We start from the raw sequence: 19443 nt of genomic DNA, 5'->3' as shown, positions 1-19443 counted from the left end.
CAGCTCTGGGATGGACCAGAATAAGATAAGGGAGTCATCAGGAGAAAGTTGCTGACTAAACTCTTCTACCAGAGAATTTGTGTTTACGGCATAATTCCACAATAAATAAATCTGTTCTTCCTATACCAGACTGGAATATCTCTCTTCTGTGAGCATGAACCTATTTTTTTTTTCCATCTTTCTTCCTTCTCCTCAGCCATTGCCCCATATGTTCTACCCTAGACTACAGTTCTTGAGGGAAAGAAAAGAACAGTTTGGCACATTTTATTGTTTTATTTTGTAGTTTTTATTTTATCTTTAGAATCTCTGTGACCATCAGGCCTTGGGCTTCCCAGTGGCTACCTTCTTCTGATGTACTTTGATTCAGGCTTTGCGCTCACCGGCCCTACTAATCTCTGCTGATGTCAGAAGAGATTAGCCTAGGGGATTTTTTGTTTGTTTGTGTTTTTGTTTTAAGAGAGGGAGGAGCACAGCAGGGACAGAGGGAGAGGCAGGGAGAGAATCTTAAACAGGCTCCACACCTGGGGAGCCCAACTCGGGCTCAATCCCATGACCCTGAGATCATGACCCCAATCGAAATCAAGAGTCCCTCGCTTAAACAACTGAGCCGCTCAGGCGCCCCCAGATTATCCGAGTTTTAAAGTGGAGTGTTCCAGGGCTATTAGTGTAATCGATTGGATTAAGAGTTTGATTTCATTTGTTTTGATGTTAATGCCTCTAAAATTTGATCAGTTGGCTTTTCAACTACTGTCAGATATTAATTCTGAAAAAAGTGTTTTGTTCTAGATATTGCAAACATTTTTTTTCAGGAATTAATGCCAGTAAAACTGTATTTCCTGAATTAAAGCTAATTGTGTTTCTGAGGTTAAGCCAAGCATTGCATTACGAACTTTAAAAAAAAAAAAAAAAGTTTAAGGAAAAAAATAGAAAAAAAATTGTGAAGTGAATCTAGAATTTGATACTGCCATCTTCTGTTTAGAAACAAAATTGCATGTGCTTTAAAGCTAAAATTTGTTAGTTTTCAAGAAAAAATAGTATAAGATTAATTTATCCTATGCTACAATACATTAAAAAGAGAGAAATACATGGTGTTTTACTCATTCTATATTTCTAAATTTGGATTTAAGGGCTCGTGTCGTTTCTTTTATATTGTGTAACATGTATTATAGCTTTGAAATTTTATAAATACAAATATTACATAAATATCTACTTAAAAGTTAGCAACTACTTAAAAAGATGCCTAATTCAGATTATGCTTAAAAATGAAAAGTAAAATAGCAGATATAGGAAACAATAAGAATACTTTCAGTTTCAAAAGATAATGGATCTCAATTTGTACATAAATATTAAAGATCAGAATGGCTTTTCTGAACAATGAAGATAATCAGCTATGAATGAACATGTAGCTATGGCAACATAGATATATGTTATACATGGAAGAATAAATATTTTAAAATACTAAACTTGCTTAATAATGGAAATTGTATTATTTAAAGACAAGTATCAGAAATCTTCCAATACTTGTGCTCACTTCAGCAGCACATATACTAGAATTGGAAAGATACAAAAACGAGATCCTTGGCCCCTGCACAAGGATGACACCCAAATTCGTGAATTGTTCCTTATTTTTGTGGTGTATATATATACACCACAGCCCTAAAAAAGAATGAAGAGGCACCTGGGTAGCTCAGTTAAGCAGCTGCTTTCTGCTCCAGGTTCCCAGGATTGAGCCCACAACATCCGGGCTCTGTGCTCAGCGGGGAGACTGCTTTCCCCTCTGCCTGCTGCTCTCCCTACTCATGCACGCTCTCTCTCTCTCTCTCTCTCTGACAAATCAAAAAAAAAAAAGAAAGAAAGAAAGAAATCTTGCCATTTGCAATGACATGGATGGAGCTAGAGAGTATAATGCTAAGCAAAGTAAGTCAGAGAAAGACAAATACCATGTGATTTCACTCATATGTAGAATTTAAAAAAACAAAACAAAAAGCAAAGGGAAAAAAAAGAGATAGATAGAAAGAGAGAGACAAATTAAGAAACAGACTCTTAACTATAGAGAATAAATTGCTACCAGTGGGGAGGGGCATGGGGGGTGGGTCAAATAGGTGATGTATGGAGTGGTGGATTACTGTATTGTACAGCTGAAACTAATACAACACTGTGTTAAATAACTGGAATTAAAAACTTAAAAGAAATCTTCAAATAACTTTAATCTTGTGAATATTCATAAAACTAAGAATGCCTTTACAGATGCACTGAAAGTATTTGGAGCTTTTTATGTAAAATAATTTTTATAAGAAATATGTAAATATATTCTTGGTTATTTGAATGATACAAAAATATTTTTATTTGATTATCTTTAATTGCTATAGTTTTTGTTTTTACTCTGCCAGATGATCTTAAGTATTGATAATAGCAAATCAACTAATTAAATAAATGTTGCTATTCAAGGAGAAAAAAATTCAAATCATACATGATTATTGACTATGATTATTTGTTACTAAAAATCCTGAGTTTATTCAATATGTTAAAACATAAAACAATTCTAGGATAGGGTCTATATTTTGGATAAATAGAAGCAAAATCCCGAAGAAATGTATTAAATTCTCTGTTTCATTTTCCCTTTCATAATTAGCCAATATTCTGCATATGTAAATTATCTAGTGCTCAAACCTTGTCACATTCATCTCCCCATTTAGTCAAAAGGGTTTGTTGATATAATGAATTTGTTGACATACTAACAGATAAAAGAAAATTCAGGAAAGTTCTGAATAATTTAGGTTTGTGATATTACAAAAGGATCATTTGGGCTGCATTTCAAATCACTTTATGTTGTTCTCAGAGGTAGTTTAACACTTCCATGCTAGGTCATTTCAACTTAGTTTGAGTCAGGGTCTTTTCTAATGTTATTAAATTTGCAAATGGAGTTGTAAAACTACTTTTAGATTATATTTTAATAGTTACTCTAAGAGTACTCTAGAATAGTGAAAAACAAAAAAAGATTCCCAATTTTTCCAGAATGAAGAAACACACTCATGTCCTTGACATTACTAATAGCTTACATAAAGAAAGATTTCATGAAGATTATTTTCTTCTCTTATGTTTGATTCTGTATGAGATTCATTACTAATAACCTAGTCACAGGAATAAATTGATTTTAGAGTGTTGTAATATATGAATCCAAATGTTTAAAAAAAGTCTTCAGTCTTACATCTCTCCAGCAGATATAAACCCCAAAGGAAATTGAATTAGCAAACTTCCGTTTCCAGCCAACATGGAGTAACAGGGATTGACTCTATCCTCTTGCTTGATACAGCTACAAAAAAACAGAAAAATATGTGAAACAATGGCTTTCTGGGCATTGGATATCAGGCAACGGTGATTGCTAACACAAGAGCAATGACCAAGGGGAGCCTTGTGGTTGTCCAGATTACTGCCTGGAGAAAGGGCCCAGGCCGTGGCACAGAGAGAGGACCCTAAACAGAACTGTGCATTTTTGGAGTTTGGTAGATGGACTTGGGAAATTAGGAAACCAAAGATGTCTGGAGTTAACAGGACAGAGTACTGGAAAAAGGGAGTAGCGCTCTACAGAGAGAAAACAGCAGAGCTGTGCGGAGGGCCATCCTCAACTATGTAGTTGGGTACTGCTGAGTATAAACGTATGAGGAAACAGTCTGACACCAGGAAAAGGACCACAGAGAAGATGTAGAGGGGATGCAAAGGCATAGGACCAGGAACAGTGCCTGTTCCTCATACCCGGAAGAGAAAACTACATATTTCACAAGGCATCCGAATAATAGAAATCATCTTGCCTCAATAGTCAAGAAAAACTAGGCCTTAACTAATGCTTCTCTGATTCTGCCTGACAAAGATTAAAAGCAAAAATTGAAATGAAAGCACTATTTCCAAGTAATTTAACCGTACCCCAGAACAACACTTAATATTTAAAGGAATACGAATATATCTAATACTCAGCAGGACAAATTTGCAATGTCTGGCATACTATTGGAATTTACCAGGCATGCAAAGACAAAGGAAAATACAACTCATAATGAGAAGAAAAACAAATCAAAAGTAACCCTGAAATGACGCAGAAGATAGTTTAGTAGACAAAGATATTGAGCACTTTTAACTGTATTCCATATGGTCAATAAGGTAGAAGTAAGATTAAGCATGGTAAGTGTGGACAAAGAAGACATAAAAAACACTCAAACAATATCTGAGACGGAAAATACCCTGGGCAGGATACTGATAGCAGATAAAACATCGCAGGAGAAGATTAGTCACCGTGAAGACCTAGTAATCGAAATTACCCATGATGAAACCTAGAGTGAAAAATAACAAAAAAAACAACAAAAACAAACAAAACAAAACAAATCATCAGTGAACTGTGGGATAGCTTCAAGGGCCCAAATATATATGTAACTGGAACCCTCAAAGGCAGAGGAAGAAATAATGGTCATTGCCCCCAAATCTGGTGAAAACTTTAAACTCACAGATCCAAGAGCCACAAGCACAGGGAACATAGAAAACACACCAGGGCACGTTGCTGTCACATTGCTTAAGACTAGTGATAAAGAAAACTCGTAGAAGCAGCCAGAGAAAAAAGATACATTGTATAGAGGGGAGCAAAGAACAAAGATAAGGATGTCAGCACTTTTTTTTTTTTCCAGAAACAATGCAAGCTAGGAGACTTTGGAATAACATCTTTATAGTACTGAATGAAAAAGACTATTAGAATTCTTCGCCCAGCCAAAATACCTTTCAAAAGTAATAGTGATTCATTAAATTGCAAAATAATAATAATAATAGTAAAATAAGGCTTTGTCAGACATGAAAACTGAAAAAAGTCACCAGGAGCAGACCTACACAATAGGAAATGTTAAAGGAAGTTCTTTAAGCAGAAGGAAAATGATACCAGATGAATATGCATTCTTAGGCAAAGGAATGAAGAGCACCAGGGATGATAACTACATGAATAAATATGAAGGTTCTTTGTCTTATTATTTAAATCTCTTGAAAAGATAATTTTTTTTTAAGATTTTTTTTTTTTGAGACAGAAAGCGAGCACAAGCAGGGGGAGGGGCAGAGGGAGAAGCAGACTCCCCACTGAGCAGGGAGACCAACGCCGGACTAGACCCAGGACTCCCAGGATTCTGGGATCATGACCTGAGCCGAAGGCAGATGCTTAACCAACTGAGCCACCCAGGCGCCCTAAAAGAGAATTATTAATTCAAAAATTAATGATGACATATTGTGTAGTTTATAACATATGTAGAAGAAAAATATATAGCAGAAAAATAGCACAAATTCTGGAAGAGCAGAAAAGGGAAAATACTTTTGTAAGCTTCTTACACTTTACAAGAAGTAGTATAATATCCCTTAAAGGTAAGTAGTGATAAGTTCAAAATGGATACTATTAACACTACAGAAACTAAACTGATAATATAAAGAGTTATTGCTAATAAGCCAACAAAGAAAAATCATAAAGTGTATCATAAAACATAATTAATTCAAAAGAAGGCAGGATAAGGAAAAAAGCCGGGGGTGGGGGAAGTGGTGGCAAGGAACAGACAGGATGAATAGAAGACAGACAGCAAGATGATAAATTTAAATCCAAATATGTAATAATCAAGTATAATATGAGTCTAAACATCCCAATTAAAAGGCAGACAACGTCAGATTAAACAGTAACTATATGCTGTCCATGGTAAATCCAAATTAAATATAAAACACAGAGTCCTGGGATCTAGCGCACTCAGGCTACCTGTTCAGCAGGGAGTCTACTTTTCCCTCCCTCTCTTTGTGCCCCTCCCCTCCCTAGCTTGCACTCAGTCTCTCTCTCAAAAATAACAATAACAATAATAATGATGATGATGATAATGAAAATAATTATGCCAAGCTTAAGAAGCCAGATATAATAGTGTTCCAATAGTAGAATTTCACTCATGAAAGTCTAGAAAATGCAAAGTTATCTGCAGTGACAGAAATACCATCAGTGTCTGCATGAAGATGGGGTATGGCGAGAGGGAGAGGGAACACTTACAAAGGGTATGTAGAAAGTTTTGGGGGTGATAGATATGTTCATCAGCTTGATTTAAAGTGATGGTTTCATGTTCTGCACATATATGTAAAACTTACTAAATTATATATCTCAAGCATGTGCAATTTATTGTGTGGTAATTATGTCTCAATTAACAAGTGAAAGCAAATAAATTGAATTTGCCTTTTTTTAGTGTTATTAAAATGACTTGGACCCCATGGCCTGGAGTTCTCAAGCATATTTCTAAATTCATGAATATATAGGCATACTCTAGATTCTACCTTAAAAAAATTAACTCCCAATTAAATTTAAAGAGCAGAGCTATACATGCAGCAAAATTATTGTATAAATGAGTCTAAAATACTTTGATTATATTTAGTATTCATTTAAAGAGTTCAAAGGGAAAGGTACCATTAAGGGAATCAATAAATCAGAAAGTTGAGGTATTGTTGAAGTTTGGGGATATATCCATATTCATGTAGTCTCGAGCCACATAATTTAGATTTGGAGAGAACCCCAGTGGTGTGCTGGAGCCAGCTCACACCAGTTTATGAAAAGCAAATTTGCATTCAGTAACTTCATACTGGTATCTTGATACTTACACCAAGGTAGTTATGGCAGGAGTGTTTATGAGACAAAAGTGGCAAATGATAGAAATCAAGTCTCCTCCTCACCCTCTAAAGAACCAGTGGTTAGACATTTGACCATCACTAACTTTAGGGATCATTAGTTGAACTCCTTTAGTTTATACCTAAGTTGAACTCCTTTAGTTATACCTAAGGAAACGGAGACCAATTACTTGCTCAAAGCATACTGCCAACTAGTGCAAAAACGGTTTAGAAAATCAAAATAAGAAGGGTGCCTGGGTGGCTCTTTCGGTTGACCATCCGACTCTTCATTTTGGCTCAGGTCATGATCTCAGGGTCGAGGGATGGAGCCCCACCTCAGGCTCTGTGCTCAGCAGGGGATCTGCTGGAGATTCTCTTTCTCCCCTTCCCCCTCTGCCCCTCCCCTCCTCATGCTCTCACTCTCTCTCTCTCTCAAATAAATAAATCTTTTAAAAAATCAAAATAAGAGAACCCTTTAAATGATTATCATTGTGTTCCTCTAATCAATTTTTCCTTATCTTTTTGCTTTCTCCCTTTCTCCTCTATACTCTTTTGATATTAAACTTCTCTTATTTAGTATCTGTTTCAGTATCTCTGATATTTGTTGAAATGGGTACCTGACAAGATGATGTAATATTATATATGATGAAAATCTTGTCTCAGCATTTAGGAGCAAGACAATTTAAGCATATATTCAGGTGAAATTTCAGAAAATATGAAAAACCACAAGGAAATAAGGATATTTCAAAGAATACTTCTGTGAAGTACAAGATCATACGTTTATTAAATATATTCAATCACACTTTAAAAATAGGATAAAGATTCTGGTTTCAGATTTTTTTACCCCCTTTTTTTTTTATACTGATGCAATAATTCCATAGATTACCTGGTGCTCATCACAAGGGCTCTCCTTATCCCCATCACTTATTTCCCCCCATCGCCCTCCCCCCCACTCTGATAAACATCAGTTTGTTCTCTATAGTTAAAAGCCTGTTGTTTGATTTCTCTCTCTTTCTTCCCCTTTGCTTGTTTGTTTAGTTCCTTAAATTCCGCATATGAGTGAAATCATATGGCATTTGTCTTTCTCTTACTGACTTAATTCATTTTGCATTATACTCTCTAGCTCCATCCATGTCATTGCAAATGGCAAGATTTCATTCTTTTTTATGGCTGAATAATATTCCATTGTTTAATATGTATATATACACACACATACATACGTATATGTAAGAATATGTATAAGTATATATATGTGTGTGTGTGTGTGTATATATATATATATATGTATATATATATACACACATACCACTTCTTTATCCATTCACCAGTTGATGGACACTTGGTGTCCACTCCATGTCTAGCCTATTGTAAATAATACTGCTATAAATATAGGGGTGCATGTATCACTTTGAATTAATGTTTTTGTATTCTTTGGGTAAATACCCAATAGTGTGATTGCTGGATCATGAAGAAGGTCTACTTTAAATTTTTGAGGAAACTCCATACTGTTTTCCACAGTGGCTGCACTAATTTTCATTCCCACCAACAGCGCCCCAGGGTGTACCTTTTTCTCCACATCCTTGCCAACATCTGTTGTTACTTGCATTGTCGATTTTAGCTATTTTGATAGGTGTGAGGTGATATCACATCGTAGTTTTGATTTGCATTTCCCTGATGATAAGTGACTTTGAGCATTTTTCCATGTGTCTGTTGGCCATCTGGATATCTTCTTTGGTGAAATATCCATTCATGCCTTCTGCCCACTTTTTAATTGGATTATTTGGGGATTTTTGGTGTTGAGTTTGACAAGTTCTTTTTTTTTTTTTTTTTTTAAAGATTTTATTTATTTGACAGAGATAGAGACATCCAGTGAGAAAGGGAACACAAGCAGGGGAAGTGGGAGAGGAAGAAGCAGGCTCATAGCAGAGGAGCCTGATGTGGGGCTCGATCCCATAACCGGGATCACGCCCTGAGCCAAAGGCAGACGCTTAACCGCTGTGCCACCCAGGTGCCCCGAGTTTGACAAGTTCTTTATATATTTTGGATACTAACTCTTTTTTTTTTTTTTTAAAGATTTTTTATTTATTTATTTGACAGAGAGACAACCAGCGAGAGAGGGAACACAGCAGCGGAGTGGGAGAGAAAGAAGCAGGCTCTCAGCAGAGGAGCCCGATGTGGGACTCGATCCCGGAACGCCGGGATCACGCCCTGAGCCGAAGGCAGACGCTTAACGACTGCGCTACCCAGGCGCCCCCTGGATACTAACTCTTTATTGGATATGTCATTTGCAAATATCTTCTCCTATTCTGTGGGTTGCCTTTTAGCTTTGCTCATTCGGTTCCAGATTTTAGATATATCTTTTAAGCTATCAATTTCATAGCCATAGAATTTTGTTATAAAAGTTTATATATTAATATTTATAGATATTATGTTTATATTGTTTTATTTCATAATTAATATATTATTATATTTTATGTAACATATATAATATATACTTGTATGTTATATTTATGGATATATTTTATATTTATAGGTTACATTTATAGATAAAATAAAATTGATTAAAGTGCCAGTATTTTACGTACTTGGGGGCCCACTTCCATTTTGTCCTCTCTGTCTCCCGCAGGCCTACATGTCGGAGTGCTCCATCCTGTCTTGTATATTCTCCAAAATGTCTCCATCATTGACCCTTTTCACATGAAAATATTTGTCATTTCTTGATTGTCAAGGATATCTTATCTAAGAAATTCATCATAAAGTATGAAAATATAAAAGATTTAATGTTCCAAAGAGGTTATTTTAAAATGTAACTTTTGACCCAAATGGGATCTTACGGTGTGGAACGTTTCTGAGATATATGCCATGTGTTTGCACCAATACCTAAATTCAATGGCGCTTCCTAAAGAGTAAAGACAATTTTACTGTCCATGTAGTCTGTCTTGAATCACCGGTTTTTTGGTTTTTTTTTTAAAGATTTTATTTATTTTTTTGGCAGAGAGAGTACATGCAGGGGGAGCGGCAGGGAGAAGGAGAAGCAGGCTCCCCACTGAGCAAGTACCCCGATGTGGGGCTCGATCCCAGGACCCTGGGCTTATGACCTGAGCTGAAGGCAGATGCTTAACCGACTGAGCCACCCATGCACCCACACCTTGAATCATCTTATTAAAATTTTTTCATCTTCTTGAGTACTAAATTAAAGAATTAAGCAGTTAATTATAGTTACAAGCATCTTAAATTCTATACTGTATGCGACTTTAAATGAAGATGCCCCAAATTAATGCATTAGTATTATTTTTATTGTTGTTATTAGTAACACACTAATTCATTATACTATTACCTAAATCATAGATCTGTTGTTTTATTATTTTTTTTTAATCATAGAGGGCTTAGCTTACATACATATACCTTAGATACATTTAAACTTTATGTGAAATCACTTCAGAAAAGAAAATAGGAAAAGCAACCCGGGTGATAACAGCATAGAAAATGAAAATGGTCCCAGCAGGGATAAGTGGAGGCCCAGTGTCCTTTCAAATAACCATTTATTTTGCATATTACAATTAGGAATGTTAGGTCCTAGTTCCAACATTATTGTAATGACTTTACAAAGCAGCACTTGATTTAGGTCATAGGAACACTTAGCAGGATTTTTACAAAGCCTTCAATTTTCCCTTCATATATTTCCCTGAAGCTTACACATGCATTTTTATAAAAATTAAGTTTCTCTCCTTTTTTAGTTCAAAATCAATGACAGCACCTCTCATTTGTCTCATGTATATATTGAGTTTGGCCTTCCTTTATTAACTATTCTTCAATAGCAAACCCCTTGGTGTAGAAAATGATTTGATGCTGATGGCCCCATTTATCAACTACCAGAAAAACAGAATTTAGTGTCTTCCTCCAGTATACATTATTGAAACTGAACTGAGCAAAGGAGACAACTTTAATTAATCCTCCTCTCCTTTTCCAAAAATCATATGCTGACTGATGCTAAACTTTCCCATGTCCTTCAAGTTTGAGGGAGAAGGGATTTAAAAGTTCTAACATATTCAAGTCACACATGTAAACTTTTCATAATGTAGATTGATCTCCGGCTGACATTGAGAATCATAACATCAACTCCCCACAACTGCAATTAATTTTCCACCTTCACAGATATGCTTTAAATGTAAAATATTATGTGTGTTTTCATTGGAGTTTGGGAATACAAAGTTGAAAAGATGGGTTATGCCAACCTCATTATTTTTCAAATAAGTAGTATGATCTCAAGAATTAGGAAAAACTGAAAGATCCAAGTCAACTTATTATAGGGTTGATATGTAAAGAAAAAATATGTATTATGTACATCCCATTTAAGAGAATTGAGATATAGGAACTTGAAGAACCTCACCAACATCATACAGCAAATAGATGCTACTGTCAGGATTTGAACTCAGATTTGACTGAGTTCCAGCTTCAGAGTCAACACCTGGGACTATTTTTTCTTCCCTTGTATAATGACATATTTTATCACAATGAAATTTCTAATATAAATGAAATCATGCTGTGGTATCAAATTTTCTTTTTCTTCTATTGGCAGATGAAAAGTTATATTTGAGTTCTATTTAACTAGGACACTAGTTTCTTAGAAATCAATTGTTTTTCACCAAGTGCAGAGAGAAATATCAACTTTTTTGGCATGATTTATTCTTTTCAAAGTTTAATCATTTTAATAGTATTGCTCTTAGAGGATTGTATAAAATACCCTGTTTTTTTAGGCCTTACCAAATATATCTTAGGAGGTATAAAATCATGTTTATGGTAGAGATTCAAGCGAAGAGGGAAATTAGGGAACTGTGAAGAGAATACATTTTTTTAATAGACTTATTCAAGGTCATTTAAATCAAAGTATAACATTTTCTATTGTCTTTTTTTTTCAGTCTTCGAATATAAATTGTTAAGGTGCCATTCATGGAATAGTCCCATTGTTAAGATTTCTTTGCTGCCTTCTGCTCTCCCGTTGTCTCTCTCTCTCTTTTTTTTTATTTTGTTATATTAGTCACTATACAGTACATCCCCAGTTTTTGATGCAATGTTCCATGATTCATTATTTGCATATAACACCCAGTGCACCATGCAATTGTGCCATCCTTAATACCCATCACCGGCCTATCCCAATCCCCCACCCCCCTCCCCCTGAAGCCCTCAGTTTGTTTCCCAGAGTCCACAGTCTCTCATGGTTCATTCCCCCTTCTGTTTACCCCCCCTTCATTCTTCCCTTCCTTCTCCTACTGATCTTCCTATTTCTTATGTTCCATAAATGAGTGAAACCATATGATAATTGTCTTTCTCTGCTTGACTTATTTCACTTAGCATAATCTCCTCCAGTCCCATCCATGGCTGTAACCTCTTTGACATTGGCCACAGCAAGTTTTTTCATGACGCTTCTCCAAAGGCAAGAGAAACAAAAGAAAAAATGAACTTGTGGGACTTCATCAAGATTAAAAGCTTCTGCACAGCCAAGGAAACAGTCAAAAAAACTAAGAGGCAGCCCACAGAATGGGAGAAGATATTTGCAAATGACATTACAGATAAAAGACTGGTATCCAAGATCTACAAAGAACTTCTCAAACTCAATACACGTGAAACAAATAATCAAATCAAAAAATGGGCAGAGGATATGAACAGACACTTTTCCAATGAAGACATACAAATGGCTAACAGACACATGAAAAAATGTTCAAAATCATTAGCCATCGGGGAAATTCAAATCCCATTGTCTCTTAATCATATTCACAGTGAAAATTTGCCTAAAAGTGGTAACTCTCCTGTAATTATATATTCATTTATTAATTCAACTTTCAAACCAATATTTGAAGCTCTGTGTCACTCTCTATGTTATTTAGCATTTAGGTTGGATGCCAATCACTGGAATTGCCTATTAACTGTGGCTTAAACTGGATAGAAGTTTATTGTTCTCTCTATTCGGGAAGTCTGGACATGCCCAGTCCAGCATCGGAGTCCAGCATCACTATGTCCAGGACCCAGGCTCTTCCATGCCAAAGCTTTGCCCCAAGTGGATTTTGTTTCCAAGTTATTCTCATGATTCAAGGTGATTGCCAGAACTCCAGATAGTCTATGCTGTAAGGAGGAAGGAGCAAAGAAAGATGCAAATACAATATTTTAAGAACATTTTCTGACAGGTGGACACACAATTGCTCTTATAACCCGCTAAATTTAGTCACATGGCCACAACTGACTGCAGGGAACAGTAGGACATGTGGCCTTCTTTCAGCTAAAAATAAAGGGTCCTATTACTATGGAAAAGGGGGAAATAAGTATTTGCAGATGTTACAGTTCAACATCTCCTGGAAACAGATTATAAGATGGAGATTACTTCCAAGGAAGTTTATTAGAGAGTGTTCCTGAGATCAATACTTACAGAAGGTTGAGGGAGTAGTTGTGGGCTGAGGGACAAGTTGAGCTGTTCTTTAGTCCCACTAAAGACCTGGGTCAATCCCATTCAGAATTATCCCTAGTCATGTGAGGAAGCTGAGTCTTCATATTTCAACTTTGGTCACGTGTTGAGGGAGACCGCTGGAAGGAGGTCCGGCACTGAGGAAGACAGTTCCTTTCAGCTGAGATAATTCCCAGAGAAAGCCGACGGTTGCAGCCCTCTTCCACCAGTCGGGGGAATGAATTCATTATTTCTGAAGAGGAACCTTGGTAGCATATCACGGCATCTTCCACAGCAGACTGCAGAACTGTGCTATGGACAATAAAAAAGGAAATAAAGAGCACACCTTGCCCTGGACACTTGAAGACTTTAGGTTCCAGTTAAATTCCAAATAGCTCTAACACGAGTAGCAAGGATTAAATCTTTAAAGAGAAATACAAATAAAGAACTATGGGTGTGCAGAAATTACTTTTCATCTCAGTTACAATTCTTATTCAAAACCTACTGTTATGTTGGATTCCATGCTAGGCAATGAAGATAAAACGAATGTGATTGACATGTTCCTTTGCCATCATGGAATTTAGTGGCTCATTTGGGGGAGAATGATTGAAAACAAATAAATAAATGAAATAACAGCTAGTTGTGATATGTGATAGGAAGGAAATGAACAGTAAATGAACAACTAATTGTGAAATACATATTTGAAGGAGATACTTGTAGGGGAGAAGGAACTATACAAGTTGAGAATTAATGATAAGAAGAAAACAACCTTAGGAAGACAGATTTCTAGGCAAGGGACTCCCAAATGTTCAATGACAAAATGACAAATTTAAGAACTGAAGGAACATCAGCATGACTGGGACAGAGTAAGCAAAGAAGAGAGTGATGTCAGGTGAGACTGAAATAAGATCATTAGGGTCTGAGAATCTGGGTTGCATTTTAGGCATAATGGGAAAGACAAGAATTTAACAAACGCAGGAACACACATAATCTGATTAGCATTTTACATAAATCACCCCTGGCTGCAGTAGACAAAGTGATTTTTAGGGATTGAGAAGGCTTCAGTAAACTTGACATTACTTTTTTTTTTTTTAAGATTATTTATTTATTTATTTGAGAGAGAGAGAGAGCATGAGTGGGGGGTGGGGGGAAGGTAGGAACAGAGGGAGAGGGAGAAACACACTCCCTGCTGGGCAGGGAGCCCAACAGAGGGCTTGATCCCAGGACCCCGAGATCATGACCCCAGCAGAAGGCAGACGCTTAACCCACCGAGCTACCCAGGTGCCCTAAATTGACATTACTTTTGCAAATTGATTTCAACAATTATTCTAGAAATCCAGTGATGAGATAAAAAGAGAAAAAATTTAACTCATGAAGTTACTTTACCACAAGGAGATTCTCTGACTCTCTCCATACACACACACACATGCACATAAATTTATGAAAATGAATATAGAAGAGAAGTAACCTCTGAATGACTCCCATGTCTCTTTATTTCCTTCTGGCTCTTTAAAATGCTTATTCCTTGGGGTGCCTGGGTGGCTAAGTCAGTTAAGTGTCTGATTTAGGCTTAGGTCACGGTCTTGCTACCTGGGATCTATCCTGGCCTGTCACCTGTCTGGCTCTGCACTCAGCTGGGAGTTTGCTTCTCTCTTTCCCTCCCACTCTGCCCCTCCCGCTGCTCATGCGCTCGCTCTTTCTCTCTCTCAAATAAATAACTAAATATATATATTTATTAAATGAAAGGCTTATTCTTTACCTTGTATTCGAGTTATTTGGGATATATATACACACACAAAAAAAATTATTTATATAGTCTCTAGGCTATACATGTAGCTTATACATGTATCCATGTCTATATTACGCACAGATACGATGTAGTATATACATTATACCACATAGACATTACATAAAATACACTGTATACTAAATTACGTAAAAATATTGTGTTGTCATGTTTTTTAAAAATTTGAGTAAGATACTAACTTTACTAGAATAGTTTGAACAGTAGGTTCTCAATTCTGTCATGCCCAATACTAAGCATCAGGCTCACACAATATTTTTTGTTGAATTCGCATACTTCTGTTTATATATTTCTATGAAAATAATTCTATATTTTTCTTGTAATGAACAATTGATTTAAATATCTTTGCCTCACGTATTGCATGGTGCACTGGGTGTTATACGCAACTAATGAATCATCGAACTTTACATCAGAAACCAGGGATGTACTGTATGGTGACTAACATAATATAATAAAAAAATTAAAATTAAAATAAATAAATAAATAAATATCTTTGCCTCTTTTTCAATTTTATGTGAAATTACATCCATCCAAGCATAATTTTTTTATTTTACAATATAATGTTTAAGGCAGACATTAGTGTCAAAGCAAAAATATTTTTATTTACTTATGACTCATGATCTAATTCATTCTATTTGTGATGTGATAATATATTTATAAAGTAATTCAGAAGTTTTCTACCCAGACCCTAAATAGGACCGGCCAATGGGGCACAGAGGAGAGCTGGATGCAATGCTCTTCATGACATTGTATTTTTATAGAATTCTGTGATAGAATTTTGAATTACTTTATGTGAGAGATTAACGATAGTATGTTCTGGTTCTACCTACTTCCTAAAAGCTGGGTAACTAATGGAATACATGCTTCAAAAGCAGACACTAAAAACTCACTGAAATTTAGTTACAATGACATTTCTACCCATATGCATCTAAACTTTCAAAAACGTTTCACACAGACGTGTCCGAATGCCGTAAAATCTGGAGACTGTATTTCAACAATGAACAATGTGCTTAGTTGGGGAGTCTCGGCTGATTGGAGTGAAAAATCTCTAAGGGAGCGAATTATACGTGAGGAAGAACGCAAACTTACACCAAAGCTTCCACTACTTCTCGCTACAGAGGCAGGCACCATATATTTATCGATCACCTACCCTGTGCAAGGCAAGTCCTGAAGCATTTAAAAGACAACAAAGCAGACGTCCTCCCACTGGCTTGCAGAAAAAGATTTGTTTACTCAACAAAAAAAGGTGACAAATGCTAAAACAGGCAGAAGCTGAGTGAAGGGATTCAGCTGACTGAAATCTATGTTCTAGAAAAATTCTGTCTAAGATGCAGACTTCCAAGAACTCATTTTCCACTCACCTGAAGGAGCTGTACAAGAAACTATAGAACGCTCTAGCAAAGAATTCGAACAGATTTATCAGTAAGGTGTGGCTGACTATGAAATGCTCTCAGGAGTGCAGCCCAGGGCTGCAGTAATGGTGTGAATCAAAAAGCCAGAGCAGTTTACCCTAGTTTCCATTTCTGTTTTTCTTGTTTCTGAATGGGATAGAATTAAAAGTCTCACTCTTAATACCTACGATTACAGACTATGCCTGCTTTCATGCAGGCTTAAATATTACTAATTAACAAAATATATTGCCATCAAGAATTTTGAGAAAAGTCTTAGCCCTGCATTATTTGGAATATGTTAATCACGATGGTGACTAAACCTTAGCTTGGATAACACTTTTTAGTAAGAATCTAGGATCAAATGCGACACTGAAAGGACAGGAGGCGGGCCGGGGTCAGTGCCCTCAGGCATCTTAGTTTCTTGGTCTCTGGGCTTCCGTTGCTAGGCATTCACAGAGAGAATAATGGCAGGGCCGTTGTAAGGGTGCTGTCCCCCTGCCCCTCTTAAGCTCCTGTTTCTCTGCTTCTGCAAGTAAGTGAATATTTGGAGACAGCCTAAAGAGAGACCCACAGAGGTTTCCACAAGTTAGCATCTACTATACATCACGTGCAAAGGATATTAAGGTAAGAGTGACCCATGGATTTATTTTTAATTAACATTCTGCTTGAAAGGAAAAAAAACCCCGTAAAGATAGAGAACTTTGCCCTTATTGCTTCTAATGAGCTTATAGGTCTATTTTGAGTATTAATAGTGTTAGTTATTACTTTGTGTAACATACAATGACAAAGAATTTTGAAACATTTACTTTCCTTTAAAATGTGTGACACATCACAATCCAGTAGGAATGTGGGGGGGGGGAATCTTCTGGCAGAATTTAACAATATTTATGAAAATAGCCTGAAGAAAAGCATTATATTGGAAACGGTTGTAATGTTATTATCACTCATGGTACAGTCAATTGTTAAGCTATTCTTGTAGTTGATAGACTAAATCATCTATGAAATCAACAGACTTCGTTTTGTGAAACTGTTATTTTTTGGACGTAGTCTATTGCTGTTTTAACTTTACAGATACTCTGATTGCTCCGGGTACAGAGGCCGCAGGGTAAGACAATCCGTGCATTTGTAAATACAGCAGCTTTCTTTGGAAACCAAGCTCTGTGTTGGCTGTTTCTACTAGTTTCCTAATGTAACAGAAGTTGACCTCTATTGTTAACAAAAATTAAGAATCTAAATCAATATGTGAGATCAGGTTAACCTGGGGGAGAGGGTTTAGTTGAAGCTGTAGACTTAAAGGATCTGGATTCAAACGGCAGTTCTGTCATCTTTCAGTGACCATACCTTGGCCAGTTACTCGATTTCCTGGTAAAATGGGGACCGTGAGTCACAACATCACAGGTTGTTAGAGAAATTAAATAGGATTCATATAGTTTATGTGCCACTCAATGCAATGCTTAGCACAGAGTCAGTGCATAATGAGCTAACAATCATTATAATTGTCAGGGGAAGGCAAATCAGTGTGAATCTGTCCTTCTATTGGCCTAAGATCTGTCCATTGAGAGTTTCTAGAACAGAGGAGCCACACAGAAGGCTTTCTAGTGCGTTGAGTAAGAATAAGGATTAAAGACATGCAAGGATAGGTGGGTCCAGGCTCTTGCCTTGGCAAGAAGAGAGGAAATGTAATGGAAATTAAGCATAGGATTGGTAAAGAATAGCTCTGGTTTCCTGAGATAATAATATTCCAACTTTTACCAGTATTTGACTTTACATTGTATAGAACGGTCCCACATGCCCTGAGCCATGGAATCATTGGACCAAGAATACAGAGGAGGTAGTGGAATCTTGGTGAGATCAAGAGACATGTCTAAAACCATACGAGCGGTACATGACAAAACGGGATGAGAAAAAAGATCTCAGGTTCAAACCTGCAGCCATTGGACATGCTGCCCCCTTTCTATGCTACCCTGCCTATGGTTCTCAAAAGAATAGTTAAAGGATTCAGAAGAAAGTGGTCCATGAAAATAAGAGAGAAACTTTGTGTTTACTAGGCTAGACGTATTCAGGAAAGAATCTCTTGGGATTTGGAGGCAGAAGCATTGATAAAATTAAGGGAAGGTTATTTGTTGGCTTTTTCAATGAAAATCTGGAGAGTTTCTTTGCCTATATTCATAGGAATGTTTTAAGCAGGTAAATTCCTTTTCTGTTTCTTTAACTTAACCAGTGATACACAGATTTTCAAACAGTAAGATAAGCAACAAACTGTAACTACCGATGGAGGTAACTTCTTAATTTTATTGGTGTGTTGTTAGCATCCAGTTAAATTTAAATTAAATGTGAATTCTAATCTGGCAAATACATACTTCAAAACTAAAATTTCATTTGTAAATTTGAAGCAAACACATTTATAACATTTTTCTTAAATTTAGGAACCGCTTATTGTAAGTTATTAAAGGAGCCCAAGGGAATGTGTCTCTGTCGTGACATACAACATTTCTAAAAATTGAGAATTCATGTTGGGTGTACTTGTTTTGTAAAAGTGAGTTCTTCTAACCATAAAAGCGAGTGTTCTCATTTTGTGTGAATGATAATACATGAATAAATTATATGCCTTTTCTTTCCTTTTTTTTTTTAATGAAGGGCTGAGAAAAGAATATTAATGAAAGGTGTTTTATGTCTGTCAGAGTTGCCCAGGGCGACTGTAAGATGTCATTCTAATCAGTACTGTTACTACAACTTTAGTAATGGTGTATCTAGCGTTGATTCATGTTCCTACCCAGTTAAGTATTGTATACCTTCTTCGATCTACTGATGTATTGTTGCAAATTATACATTGAATCCATTTCCACAGGGCTACCTTTCAATTTATTATTTAGCTTTTGAGAACTGGACAATAATGATACAACTGATGAAGGAATTGGGCATAATAAGTTATGCATCAAAGTTACTAAGAATACTTCAGACGAAAGTGTAGTGTTTTGTGAGCTATTTTTGTTCTAATTATAACACTTGTTTACGACATCTGGCTCTTTCCTAAATTTATTACTAATCAGAGTTTGTCAGCAGCTGATATGTCTCTATATTTAAGCTACATTTTTTTAAATCGGGGTGTTATCTGAACCATTTCCTGCTGCTTAGGAAAAGTAACCCTTGCAGAAAGATTACTT

General features: G+C 36.2%; 1 non-coding gene across 1 annotated transcript; it reads left to right on the top strand.

Annotated features, from left to right (window-relative positions):
* The first annotated feature begins 1523 nt into the window (after positions 1 to 1523).
* Positions 1524 to 1630, top strand: LOC123789822 (U6 spliceosomal RNA). The gene has a single exon (XR_006778919.1). It is a non-coding gene; the product is annotated as a U6 spliceosomal RNA (small nuclear RNA).
* Positions 1631 to 19443: the final 17813 nt, after the last annotated feature.

Source organism: Ursus americanus, chromosome 8 (assembly GCF_024610735.1).
Source record: "Ursus americanus isolate L20-20 chromosome 8, mUrsAme1.1.p, whole genome shotgun sequence".
In the NCBI taxonomy this organism is placed as follows: Eukaryota; Metazoa; Chordata; class Mammalia; order Carnivora; family Ursidae; genus Ursus; species Ursus americanus.
Note: the sequence above shows the minus strand (reverse complement) of the source record. Positions and strands in the feature narration are given on the sequence as shown.